Raw genomic sequence first — 14,301 nt, 5'->3', positions numbered from 1 at the left:
TGGCTCACAGCAGGCATGAATGTACATTTACTAAATAAACGAATGGAAATGGCTCACTGTGAGTCAAGGAGAAGAAAGAAAGCTTATAAGATGAGGAATCTGGCCCAATCCCTTTTCTCATGAAGACTTATCTCACTACCAGAGATGAACAAAGACATCTAGAGAAGTTTCTGTCCACTAATTTCAGAATTTAGCAACAATTTTCTATTGCTTACTCCATCCCATTTGTTCAATCAATATTTATTGAGTGCTTAAGTATGTAGCAGGCATGTGAACATATAGGAGTGAAAAGGATGTATAGGATTCATGGGCCTTTAATTTGGGGGGAGGCAGCGTCAATTCATGAACCAACCAGGCAAACAAATATATAAAGAATATAATATCAGATGGTGTGAAGAGCTAAGAAAGCTAAGGAGATGTCAGAAAGTTTATTTCACCCTGATTCAAAACATTGAATGCAAATAAACCTTTTTCTCTTACCATCCCCAGTGGAGGAGGAGTATCGTCTTATATGTTAAGATCTGTCTCTTCCGTTTCATGCCTACAACGTTAGTTCTTCTCACATGAAGCAGAATGTTGCAGGATAGTGTCTTGCTGCTCTTGTCGTGTTTCTTACCCTCTTGGGAGCTTCAATTCGTGTCAGGAAGCATTGCCTCCACCTGAGCACAGTAACTTAGGTCTACCTGCACTGACACGCTGACTTCAGGTGCCTCAGCATACAGGAGATGAATGCCTCTTGGTTCCCACAGTAGCGAAAAGAAACCCAGGGGGGCATTCCTTTAGGCCGAATTTCCTTGAGAGAAGCCATCATATTTGATGCCTTGATGCTCTCAATCCTGAATTCTTTTTCTCAGGGAAGGTTCAGAGATCACCCTTACAGGTAGCAGTTCTCACAAGGGGGGTGGACATTAGACAGTGTCTGAAGATAGTTTTGATCTTACAACTTGGGTGAGGGGTGCTATTGGCACCTGTCAGTAGAGGCCAGAGACGCTGCTAACATCCTCCAGTGCCCAGGGCGGTCCCCACAAAGAAGTATCCAGTCCTCCATGCCAATGGTGCTGAGGCTGAGAACCCCTGGACTAAGGAGGCGAGGTCACAGACGATCAGAGACCCTAGAATAGCTCAGTCCTCACAATGATAACGCAGCTGGAGTGGAGAGAGAGGCTTACATGGGCAGGACCAGAGCGAGTCCAGACTCCACATCCCAGGCCAGCCATCTTTGCGCAGCATCGTGTCTGAACTCCCACAGTTGCATTAGGAGATGCCTCCAGAGCCTACACACAACAGGCTGTCTACTGGTTGTGGTTCAATTAACCACACAGCTCATTGTTTTTTGTTTTTTTTTCTTTCTTTTTTTTTTTTTTAAGCTGAGCCGTCCTGCTACCAGTTGGCAGCTCCGCGGCTGCTCAGCTCGGGCTGGGCATCAAACCACTGTTGCTCAGAGCTCAAACTCTTGAGTGAGTTCTTAATCAACTGAGCCACTCAGCCTGCCCTGTTTTTATTCTTTATTCCACTTTGAGGAGAAAGTGCCAGGACATGCGAAGGAAAGTTATGTGAACAATGCATGAATGTGCAGTTGACATTCAGGGAAAGTTTATAGAGCAAAAGACCAGATTTTACTAGGAGAAATACGGCCCAAGCTCCCACACAACCTCCCTTGTCCTCCAGGGCCCAGTGGATGAACGGAAATGAACACTGATGCGGGCTTTCAGATTCAGTGGCCGTGATCCGGTGTGTTGGTTTGGGCCTCCTTTTTAGGGGAAACTGAGCACCACCGCATTTTGTTCTGGCTTAAGTCAGGGGCACAGCTATGAGTGACATGAGGGTTCCAGCCCTAAAGTCCAACTTTCTTGTCATGATGTGACCCCTATCTGCCTCCAAAATTTTCCATTATCTCCTGTGCTTGCTATATTTTATAAGGATTTTCTGCATTGGGGTTTGGAAATATCAATGGATTTTGGTTAACTGGTAATTACCCAGAGAATTAAATTATCCAGACTACCCCAGTCCCCAAATGTTCTAGTTAATCAAGGTTTGATTGTGTTTGTTTTGCAAAAAGAATCTTCTCTCCTAAGACGTTTAGACTCAAATGGATATGAGCAGTGCCTATGTGGTCCCATAATTTATACACTTGAGTTGCTGTTGCGTGGGCAATTTTGGCAGGGCTCACAAGCGCAGACAAAGAAGATGTTAACAGCAAAAACGACGTCACCCGAAAGCCTGTGGAAGACAAACACTTCACATCTTCAATTACAAGACAACCTGATGCCGAGAGAGAATAAATTAATTTAAAAACCTTCTGCACAAAGAAAGTAATGGAAAAATACATCACAAGTAGTTATCCCTTTTGTGCTAAAAACAAGTGATTTGGAGAAAACTGCATGGGGCTGAATGTGTTAGTCTTATTATCTTTTTTTCTGGTTTTAAATTCTTAGGGGAGAAACAGAGAACAAGAAAAAAAAGGACGCTTTCATTGTTTCAACAAACATTTATTGGGTATTGAGTATGTTGCCAGGCACCAGGCTACACTTTCTGTGACTTTCTACTTTTAAAATTACTTTCAATCATGAGAAAGAAACTTCTAGATGCCTCATTGCTGATTCCAACAAGAGTTCCAGAAAGGTCATTTTTTTCTGCCAAAACTGAGGTGGTTCAATATAGGGGTGTAGCTGGGAATACCACTTGGTGTTTTTCCCTCCTGGGAACCCGATTTTAGGGGTTGGTTCACCCTGGGCTTTGGGGGGCATCCATCTATAAAGACAGGGTCTTAGATGACTGGGGTTGCTGGAGGCGGACTCTGAAATGGCGTGCTGTGTGCCAGAGGTTCACATGGAGGACCCCTGGGATCCACGCCTGTTTGAAGAGAAAGGGAAAGAAAACCAGAAAGACAGAGGGGCCGGCTGAGCTCTAACGTGGACAACGACAGCCTTGGCCAACCCAGGGGTTAGGCTGGAGAAGGGGTTGACCTTGGAGGAGGCAGCTCTGCAGCTGAGGCAAATCCTAAAGGGAACAGTGGCTAAAGGTTGCCTGCCAACGCACTGCCAGCAGCCGGGACAGCAAGCAGCCCCTCCCTAAGGGGTGGCGCTTCACAGAATCCACTATGACAGGGCACCATTTTGAGTACGTCCCGTCCCTCCCTTTCTCCCTCCTTCCCTCCCTTTTCCCTTCTCACCTCCATTATTTTCTTCCTTCCTTCCTTCCTTCCTTCCTTCCTTCCTTCCTTCCTTCCTTCCTTCCTTCCTTCCTTCCTTCCATGCATCCAACAAATATTTATTGAGCATCTGCCATCTGCCAGATATGACACATTATTTACTTACAATTTGATAAATAGTGATGAGGGACCATGCCAGGTGAGGAAAAAGAAAATAATTGGGGGAACGAATAGAATCAGGGAATCTTTAGTCTGAACTCTGAAGGGTGAACTAGGACCAGAGGGAGAGGAGCGAGTGATTCCGGTGGAGGGAGCTTGGAGTTGGAGGAGCTGGGAGGTGCAGTGTGGGGTGTGTGGGGTGTGTGGGGTTGCCGTGGGCAGCAGCCGGATCCGGGGGACTCTGGGCAGAGTGGAGGAGGATGCTTTTATCCTGAACACTATGACCAAGAAATCTGCTGCAGGCTTGGGGAATCCAGGAAGGAGGTTCTCCTGGGACTGGAAACCCGGAAACTGGCTTAACATTTAAGTCCATAGCCCTGCCGGCAAGGCTTGCATTGTTCTTGAGAATGGGAGATGCCTAAGATTAAAATAGCTTCTTTCAACACTGCCCAGGCTGCTCAAAATTCCATACAGACCCCGGAATTTTTTTTTCTCAGCATCTCATTTAACCTGATCACTGTCATTGTCACAACCGCTCATCCATATGGAATAATCTAAGCTAGAAAATGAGATACTTAAAGCGTAGGTCAGCCACAAGATTTGAGACTGGCAGCCCATAAACTCTGATGAGGGAGGAGACGGCTTGACTTGCCTTACAGCTTTTGCATTCACTTGGAAGAAAAGGTGAAAGATAAAGGTCTCTGTAACACCCAGAAGATTCCAAATGTCTGATGTCAGTGTCGTGTCTTATGGGACTCACAGATGTGGAGTCTCTCTCTCTTTCTCCCTCATTCTCTCTTCTTTCAGAGAGGATGGTGGAGAAGCATTTGAAAACACCAGCCTAGTTGTGGTTTGAGGAGGAACAGGCCGAGATGACGTATGGTCCTGCAGAGGACTTGCTTCGAACGCCTCCCCAATGGGGGCTGCAATCTTTGCTTCAGCAATCTCAACCCTTATTTAATACACATTTAAAGTTTGAAAAGCTTAACCTTTTCAATTAGCAGCGGAGCTCTCCCCCATAGAGATCATCCAATTAAAAAGCCAATCCCTGGGTCCGTGCAGACCAGCCATCTTTTATTTGGTACTTAAAAAATGGCCCACATGCTACAAGGAGCACAACGAAAAAAGCTCCCCAAAATGTGCTGTCTTCAAAGTGTCGGAAGATAACACTTGAGGGCTGGGAGTCTGGGGACAAAGGGTGCACATTGTCTTTAATTATGGAAATAATTCAGAATGAGGAACATTTAACATCTTAAACCCCCAGTGGTTTAAAGGCAGTGGAATTAAGTCCCTAGAAACAAAGATGAGCTTATTGTCCCAGCTGCCCTGGTACCTGCCTTGTCCTGTGCAGCTGACCCAACGCTCAGTGCCTCCCAGTGGGGAGTGGGGGGTGGGGAGCTTTTAGAAATGACCCCGGCTCACCATGCTGTGACAACTCAGTTTGCACAAGTGGCCGAGAGAGTCAAGATGCTGTCCCCTCCCGTGGGACACATCGGCTACACAACGTGAACAGAGCTGCAGAGCTGAGCAAGGGACAGTCCTCAGCCAGGAGGAACCTGTGGGCCTGGGAACATGCAAGGACGATGTACAACGAAAGCTCAGAACCTCACTGTACATATTTCATCACCATTTCATCTGGGCGAGAACCTATAGAAGGGTGGAGGGAGGAAAAACCCACAGACTGCACTTTGATTTCATAACCAGATTGTTGGAAATTACTGACAGATTGAAGAAAATAATATGCTTTGGAGCAGCAGGGAACTTAAGGTGGAAATCTAACTGACTTCTGAACCCAGGGGCTGGGGGTGGGCGAGCCAGATGATTAACCACCACTGTGGTCACTGCTTGGTGGCTGCTTGTGTGGTGGGAGGAAATGTAACTTTCAATTACATACATATGAATGTCCCGTGACCACCTGGTGTGCCGGAGAGAATTCATGTGGGTGGGGTGCTGCCACCCCTGTGTAGACACGCTTGAGCAGAAGCACGCCACCCCATAAAATGATGCCGTTAGAGTCCTGGAAGCTGACCTGGGGTGGGGGTGTGTGTGGGGGTGGGGGTAAGCCCCGATCTGTAAGGGCCCCACCTTGACAGCGTTGTTTTCCTTTCTGCAAAGCCCTTGCAGTAGCCTTCGCCTGAATAGATTTCAGACTTGCCTTAAATATAAAATACCTCTGGATGTGTTCAGCCATTTTCTACCCCCAAAGTCAGAGAGCCAGGTGGCAGGTTGTGTTGGGCTCTAAATGATGTTTCAGGAGTTTGCTCACTTGTCGGCGTAAGATGAGGGGTAACACAGGAAGGCTTTCCCGAATTAATATGAATTCTTTAGCATCCAAGTTTGGGAGGTCCTCTTCTGTTACACTGCCAGGGTTTTCCTCTGGTATTCCAATGAAAGACAAGGTTTTAGTGATGGGGTTGATAATAAGAAGCGATGATGGTTTCCTTTATCAAGAAAGTCTTTTGCTTCCACGGAGAAGCCACGCCCCACCACTCACCTGGGCTTGCAGATTTGCATATTGCCCAGCACACACTGGGAGTCCGGAGTGCACTGGACACCCAGAATCAGAGACTGAGACAGACTTGGCCTCACTCTGAGGAGGTGTAGTTCAGCCCCAGCACAGGACCTGACACGTGGTAGGTTCAAAATAAGGTGTGTTCAATTATATTGTATAAGCTGGAATGCTCATTCTTTTGTTCAACAAGCTTTGAAAGTAAGTTCAATGTCTGTCTAAATGCATAGGCTCTGGACCCAGACAAGCCTGGCTCTGCTCTAAATCTCTGTCTGGCTTTGAGTCTTCTCAGTGCCTCGGTTTCTCCTTCTGTACAACGGGAACAGTCAGAACCAGCCCTCAGGCTTATTGCATTAAACGAGTGCTTTACATGTATTTGTCAGCGGCCCTGGTCTCAGGAGTCCTGGCTACCCTTAAAAATGATTGAGAGCCCTAAAACGTCCTAGTTACAGAATCCCCATTACAAAGTAATGATTGATATTTATTGTACCAGAAATTAACACGGAAAACATTTAAAATCATTTAGCAATTCATTCTAAAATAGCAATAATAAACTCATTACATATATTTTTTTTATGGAAAACAGCAATATTTTCCAAACCAAGAATTTAGTGAAAAGAAGGGCTCTGTTTTCCATTTTTGCACGTCTCTTTTAATGTCTGTTGCAATGTCACACCCGACACCCTACTGCATGTAGCCTCTGGAAAACCTCGGCTGTGTGCTCCCAAGAGAATCTGGGTATAAAGGGCCAACCCCATCTACACATTAATGTGAAAATGGTGTCAAACCTCTTGAAAGGAGCTGGGGGACTGATGACAGCTCGCATCATGAGCACCACTGTGGTGGGTCATTTGGCCTTTGTTACAACCCTCCAGGGTAAGGACCATTTTCATTCCCATTTTACAGATGAGGAAAGAGAGGCACAGAAAGGTCAAGGAACTTGCCCAGATCACGCAATGAAGAGCTGCAGACCCAGCTGTCTGCCTCCAGGCTCTGTGTTCTTCCCACCACTGCCCGTCCTGCAGTGACCCCAGGATGGTGCCAGACACAGGGAGCTCCTGGTAAATGTGAGCTGCTGGGACAGCCATGAAGTGGTGTGACATCCTTCTGTTGCCTAGATGATCCCACCCCATCCTGCAAGGGCCAGTTTCTCTCAGTGCTCAGAGAAATGGGTGGAGGGAGGGGCGGAGTGAGAGAACCCATTGGAATCACGATTCCAAGCTTTGGAAAACAATCATTAAGAATCTGAACATTCCTTAATTGTCCAAATCCTTATTCTAGAACATCCCCAGGGACTAGAAGCTGCTCACAGAGAAAGAACTCTGTCTGACGACCTGGAAAACTGTAGAAAATCCCCAAGCCATTGGCTTCCTTTGTGGGATGGCCAACCCCACCAGGCACGTCTGTGGAGAACAAGTGAAGCAGGCACACGTAACGGACAGGGGAGAAAATGTCACGTCAGCACAGGGCTCACTCTGACCAAAAAGGTGGGTAGTTGACTCAAATCACTTACCATTGGGGGTACACTCTGAGGCCTAGCAAGAACAGATGAATGTTCCCCACACTTTTTTTTTTTAAATTCATGAACCATTTACTCTTTTTGGCCCCAAAGAGTCCACAGACTTTGCAACTCACCTGTTTCCGTTTGCCAGTTAAAACGAAAGAAAAAAGAAGAGGAAAAAAACCCCAGCTACATTAGAATTCATGGGAAGACATGAGATTGTTTTTGAGACCCTGGCAACTGGATTTCTTTGTTTTATTAGCATAAGTGAATTATTAATTCAGCACAGAAAAAGCATAGATCTTTGTCATATGAAAAATCATCAATACCACAAGGGACCTTCACAATCCGGGATGATAATGATATCTTTCATTTGCATAATGCTTCACAGTTTACGAGGCTCTGCTGCGTATCCCACGGGCTTAACTGTGAGAGCTGCCTGGAGTGGAGTTTCTGAGAGTGAAGGGGCACAGGCTCAGCTTTGGGGAGTGGGCCAGTCTGGGCCTCAGTCACCTTCGTTCTCCCATCCTGACCTGGATAGAGCTGCTCACTAGGGTGACCAACGTGTCCCGACCTGCCTGGGACTTTCCCACTTTCAGCACTGGAAGCCCAGTGTCCCAGGTTGCTTCTCAGTCCCGGGCAAACCACAAAGGTTGGTTGCCCTACATCTAACAATCCCTGAACATGTCACACACTCTGAGCCCACCACGACGGCCATTTCCGTCATCTCTGCAGTAAAACTCCTGGCTGCTGTCTGCCTGCAGCTTAATATTTCACAAGTACTTCTGGTCTTGCTGGCACCACTGAGCCCACAGCCTGAACCCGAGACCTGTTTCCCTCCTGCCTCCCCTCCCAGCTCTGTCAGAGCAGCAGGGCAGGGGTGGGTGCCTGGCATCGAAACACGCATTGTCTTTGGGGGGAAACCCGTGAGTGTGGTCCTCCTCCATCCTTACAGGAGCCAAAGGGCAGCAGAGGTGCTTGTTCCTAATCCCCGCCCCTGGGACTCTGGCCCCAGCCAATCAGATGCTCTCATCCAGGACTCTGAATCTTGAGGGAGATACAGAAAGACTTCAGGACCATTAGAGCCCATTCAGCGCCTGGCAGGGGAATTCAGTGTGCAGGGGCCGGACCAGCTGCGGGGCTCCAGAGCACAGTCCTTGATGCAAAACCTGCAGCTTCTCAGATCCCTTAGGACTGGTCTGTTTGCTGAGCCCAATTCCTTAACATCATTGCCAGTTCTGTGAGCTAACCAATGTCCTTCTGATTAATTCCTTCAACACGACGGGTAGCTGAGTCAGCTTCTGATGTCTGCTTCTTAGACCCTGTCTAGTATGGTGGCCAAGGATGGTAACATTATCCCTCCCCACCAACTAGCTTTAGCAATTTATCTATTCACCCACCCATCTATCCCTTAATTTTCTCTTAATACACACATCCATCATCCATCCATCATCCATCCATCCATCCGTCATCCATCATTCATCCATCCATCCATCATCCATCCATCCAGACATTCATTCTCCTTTATCACTCTACTCCACCCCCTTTCCCCCAGTACCATTAACCACAATACAAATGTATTAATCATTTTGTTTGTATTTTTGCAAAATATGTATTGTTGCTTTGTCTTCATATACACATATACATACAAATCTTAAGTATATTGCTCAATGGACCTCACATATGTCTGTACTCATCGCCACCACCCAGGTCCAGACACAGAAGCCCTCCAGCACCCAGGAGCCTCCCTCACGCTCTTCTCAGTCAATTACTGCCCCCTTCACCCCAAGGTAACCACTACTCCGACTTCTGTTACCTGTTCCTTAGGCTTCTCATTAAGTCCTATGTTGTTAAGACCCATCCACATTGCTAGGTGTTCATTGCACCCATCATTTCACACTCATACAGAAGATGTAAAGTGATGGCGCTACCTGCTTGTACCTGCCTCTCTCCAGCTGCCCCAGCTCCCGGTGATGGCACTGCGAATGCCCCAGTATGTTTGCGCATGGGGACTGGTTAGATTTCTCAGTTTGCTGACACTTTAGAAGGGCAAGTTTTAAACGCTAGGTGGGGGTGGGGGGTTTCCAAGTGAACCTTTTACATGTGTGACATCCTTGACGCTTTTGCTAAATTTGTCAGTGCCTCCCTCTGGACAAGTGGGATGCGGCCATCCTTCGGGGATGTAGACCCCTCCTCTCCTCACCTGCTAATGTGACTCACCAGAGCCTCTCACCATCTCTCAGTTCTGCCTGGATGACATGGGTGACCAACGGAGCTCACACGGGCACCCCATGGGGCTCACCACCTTCCCTGCCTCTCAGCAGCCTCGACATTGTAAGAGGAGTCTTTAGAGGAAGTTTTTAGAAGGAAGGGAGAATGGTGACAGCACAGTAAACGTTTGTCCGTAAAGTCTTCCGTTGTGCGTTAGGGTCAGGCCAGCTGCTGAAGAACATGGAGGCTACCGCCCCGGAAGACACGACAGGTTTTTATTTGGCCTCGCATGCATTCTGTCTCTGAAGGAGTTCCTGGAGGTTTGTAGATGGGGGTGTGGAAGAAACGTGTTTTCTCTGCGGAAGCCAAAGGTTTACTGACAAAATAGCCCGAAAAGCACCCTTCTGCCTGTGAGGCTGCCTGACCCGCCCTGCGGGGCTGACTTGCTTAGGGTACAGTAAAGCCGCCTCATCCTGCGCAATTTCGAGAAGATCCGGAAGGTTATACTGGGGAGGATTTAGTAGCCGAAGCTGATAGAAAAAGAAAATAAATGGATAAAAGAAAATAATCACTGTCCTCCGGGGTGTAGCCTGAAAAGTATCAACATAATCCTGATTTCATAATAATTCAAACCAGATGAAGAACCTCATATCCAACCCCACACCAGTTGCTCTGATTTCTAATTGATTATTGGGAAAATGGCATTCAGAGAGTCCAGGAGGCAGAGTGGGCTGCGAAGTGCGCCCAGCTCCAAGGCACCCAGACACCGGGAGGGCGGGAGGAGGGGGTGACGGCCACGGGCTCCAGAGGTAGGCAGAACCAGAGCCAAATCCGCACTTTTTCATGTATCAATTATAGGACTTGAGGAAAACGACTTACTTTCCTCATCTGTAAATTGGGGCAGTAATTCTTCCTGCTTCACAGGGGTACATGCACTTTAAGTTCGAAATGCTGAGAGGCACACCAGAGAACACCCAGAAGGTGCTCAGTCAGTGTGAGCTCCCTGCTCAGTTTGCACAGAACAAGCCACAGGGTCCCATTGAGTGGTAGCCATGGAGAACGAAGGTCAAGGCGGGCGATCGTGGAGTCATGGACGTCTATCCATGGTGTGGTCATCGCACATTTTCCTTTCCAAGTAACATGTCTACCTCTAGACATTTGTCCTCCAAAAACATGTTTACTTGTGCAGCAAGATGTTTTTAGGAGAAGGCGGCACTGTTTATAATACAGCACTGTGACATATGGGAACAATTTCACTGCCCATCAGCCGTCAACGTGAAATAAACCAGAGTGCGTCCATTCCGCAGATAATCTGCGAGTTAAAAAGAATGAGTAGATTGATACACATGATCGGGAAGGACAACTGCGTCCTAAAGGAAGGCGTGAGACCATATTTATAGGATGCCTGCATTTTTGTCAAAATAAGCAAGAGGCAATAATGTGTTGGAGTTGAGCCTAGAAGAAGATAGTGGGAAGAATATGTATAAAGGGTTGACGGTGACCTTCTCACGGGAAGGTGGTACTGTAAGTAATGTGGTCATATCATTAATTGGCCAACATGGGCCCTTCTGAGAGTCAGAGAGGTGGGGCGCTTTGCTAAACCTGCACCACAGGCACTGACCTGGAGCCACGCCAGCCACCTGGGGCCACCCCGGGGGACTTTCCTGTGTGCCCAGGAGCACTCAGGCTCTTGTTTGCTAGTGACAGAATCCAAGTCAAGCCCACTTGGCTCTTATTCCCTTTCCCCGAGCCTGTCACTCACTGGGACTGGGACTAAGCCAGGCCTGGATGAAGGAGAAGGGACCTTGGGGACTAGAGCCATCCCCTAGGGACAGAGCATGGCCCACGCTGAATGGGTGGGAAGGAGTGGAAAGGTAGAGCCAGCGTGTCCCCCTGCAGTCCCCTGCGTGTGTGTGCAGCACTGGGTGTCTATAAACTTGAATGCTGGTGGGAGAGGTTCAGAGGCAGAGGCAAGTGTGGGAAAAGGTGTCCCTTCAGAGAAAGCCCTGTGGGTCATGCCGAAAGCCCCTGAGGACTTAGAAAAGCAAGGGGATCAGTAAGGAGAGGAAGAGAAAGGGAACAGGGGTCCCAGACCTCGACCGGGCATGTTTTGTTCCTTGCACTAGAGCGAGGGAGCTGTATTTTGAAGAGCCAGCAATGGGGTGTGCGGGGGTGTGGTGCTCTGAGTGGCAAGCTGGCGTTCTCTGATTGGAAGCAGCTGGGGGCCTTTGCCTTCAGAGAGAGGCAAAGAGTTTGGTGTGTTGATGGTGTTAGAGGTTATCCCGGGTGATTTCCTGCCACCCAGGCCCCATCGAATTGGAACCATTTTTCAACCTACTCAGGCATCCAAGACTTACAGGGGTTCTGAGAAGGTCTCCGACCATCCATCTAAATCAGTCTTGCGATGTTTTTCCCTGGGAGTGCTCAAACGATTCAATTATTGTGCGAGCTCCCAGCACCGAGGCCTCGCAGCCTCATTCACTGTCTTCCCCGCAGAGCCATTTGGGTCACTCATGCTTCCAAGCGGAGAAATGATCCCCTTGAGGTCTCCTCTCATGATCGAATTCTCAGGAGCCCTGGGAGGGTTTGTGCGGTGTAGAAGGCAGGGTCTAAGAAGTTGCTAGAATGATAATCAGGCTAGGAGACAATGATTCCTCTGGAGAGTGACCGCACCCACCAAATTGGGGCAATTAATAGTGCCTACCTTAGAGGGATGTAATTTTTAGCAACTTTTAAAATAATTTTTTTATTTTGAAATAGTTTTAGATTTACAGAAAAGTTGTGAAGCTTTCACCCAGTCTGCCCTGTTTTGAACATCCTCCATTTCTATAGCACATTTGCCACAATTACAGAGCCCACCTTGGCATCATGTTACTGCTAGCTAAGCTCCCTGGTGTATTCAGACTTCACCCATTTTCTCCTAATGTCTCCTTTCGGGTCCAAGACCCACCCAGGTCACCGCACTGCTTTGGTCATCATGTCTCCTTAGGCTCCTCTGGCGGTGACAGTTTCTCAGCCTTTCCTTGGTTCTGATGATGGTGACAGTTCGGAGGAGGGCTGGTCAGGGGTCTTGTGGAATGTCCCTCCATTTGGATTTGTCTGATGGGGTTGGTATTGGGAGGAAGACCACAAAAGTGAAGCGGCCTTCTCATGGCATCGTATTGGGGTTCCATGCGGTCATTAAGCTTGATCATAGATGGTCATTGTGAGGACTCAGTGATGTCATGCTTGTAAGATGCATAGATGAGTTCCTGGCCCGTAACAGGTCTGTGATGATTAGACAGATGGATGGATTAACGGGGTTGGTGGTTAAGAGTGTTCACTTTATCAGGCTGTGTGTCCATTTCTGATAAAGATGAATCAGCCTTAATTCCTTCCGTCTAGGACCCCACAGGCTGGAGTGTGGACAGCCATCCCCACCTCCAATCCACTCTGCTTTGTTCAGCTGCCTCGGAGTTAGGACTGGAACACTGGCAGTGGGGTGTGTGGGAACACAGAATATGAACCAAGACGGCAGTATCTGGCCCTGGATGAAAAGGACAGAGCAACGGCTCAGCGTGCAGTAGGGACCGTGAGTCACGAGAAGGGTGGGGAGTCTCTTGAAATAGCTCTCAGGAGAACCGTGTGGCCAAGAGAAGCCCCCGGGGCTCTTTCACTAACTTCCCGTGTAATCTCAGAGAATCGCTCCAACATGGTGCAGCGATAGTGGGCTGGCCTTTCTCACCAGGTTCTCTTCGATTTAAGCTGATGAGCCTTGGGTGTCCATAGATACGAGGACAAAAAGTCCCAGTCCTCAAAAAGCTCAGTCGCAGAACAGTGTGAGACTCAAAAGCTACGAAACATATCAAAAGTGCTTTAAAACCAGGCAGTGCAATCAGACGTGGTTTTGAATAAAAGGCTGAATGGGCCTTGCCTGTCTTTCCAGCCACTTTCTCACCAGCACGGAGAGCCCATCACCACCCTCATCTTTGACTATAAAAGACGCTGCTGTGGAAGTTTCGTTGCCTCTGTATGGCCGGTCATCTTCTGTAACAAATAGGCTCTTTTAAAATGACAATCTTTCAACCAAGTCATATCATGGTGATTGTGACTCCCTGAAACGCAAACCTATCTGTTCTTTGCTGCTGAAAATCTAGTAGGAAACAGTTCAGTCACTGTTTCAATTCAGCTAAAAATGATGGTTTTCAGAGGGGGCATCTAAAAAGTTCCCAGCATTGGTTTTCTTGGGTTCTTTAGTTGCAGGGAATGTCCAACTGAACCCAATTTAATGTTTAATTCTTTTTTTTTTTTTTTGGCTGAGGAAGAAACAATGATGGATATGCATGTCATCTGCCTTTTGCTTGTTGTAATTCTTGGAACATTTTTATCATATTCTCCTAATCGTGAAAGGGCTCACAGCACATTTGGGATCATGGATGAAAAATGGGTACCAAGGGAATCCAATTAGTTTTTATTTTTAAGTGTGTGGGGAGGGCGCTGGCTTAGCACTATGCTGGGCCCAGTCTCTTAGGATTTATGAGTGCTCCAAAGCTTAGCAGACATCCTCTCGGCATAGTGCTCGTGGGGAAGGCTGCACCAAGCATCTCCAAGTGGCGTCGTGTTACACATGTATGTGCTTGAGCTCTGGGAGTTTTAAATTTATACTGTGTATAAATCGCACTTATTCTCACCAGGGCAAAGTTCAAATGCCAGAGGATATCAAGCCCGTCCTAGAGTTGCGTCTACAAGACAAGAGAGAATCCAAGGGCTCCAGGCTCCTTTTGCCTCCCA

Source organism: Hipposideros armiger, unplaced genomic scaffold (genome assembly GCF_001890085.2).
Source record: "Hipposideros armiger isolate ML-2016 unplaced genomic scaffold, ASM189008v1 scaffold_32, whole genome shotgun sequence".
NCBI classification, from domain to species: domain Eukaryota; kingdom Metazoa; phylum Chordata; class Mammalia; order Chiroptera; family Hipposideridae; genus Hipposideros; species Hipposideros armiger.
This window is presented reverse-complemented; position numbering follows the sequence as displayed.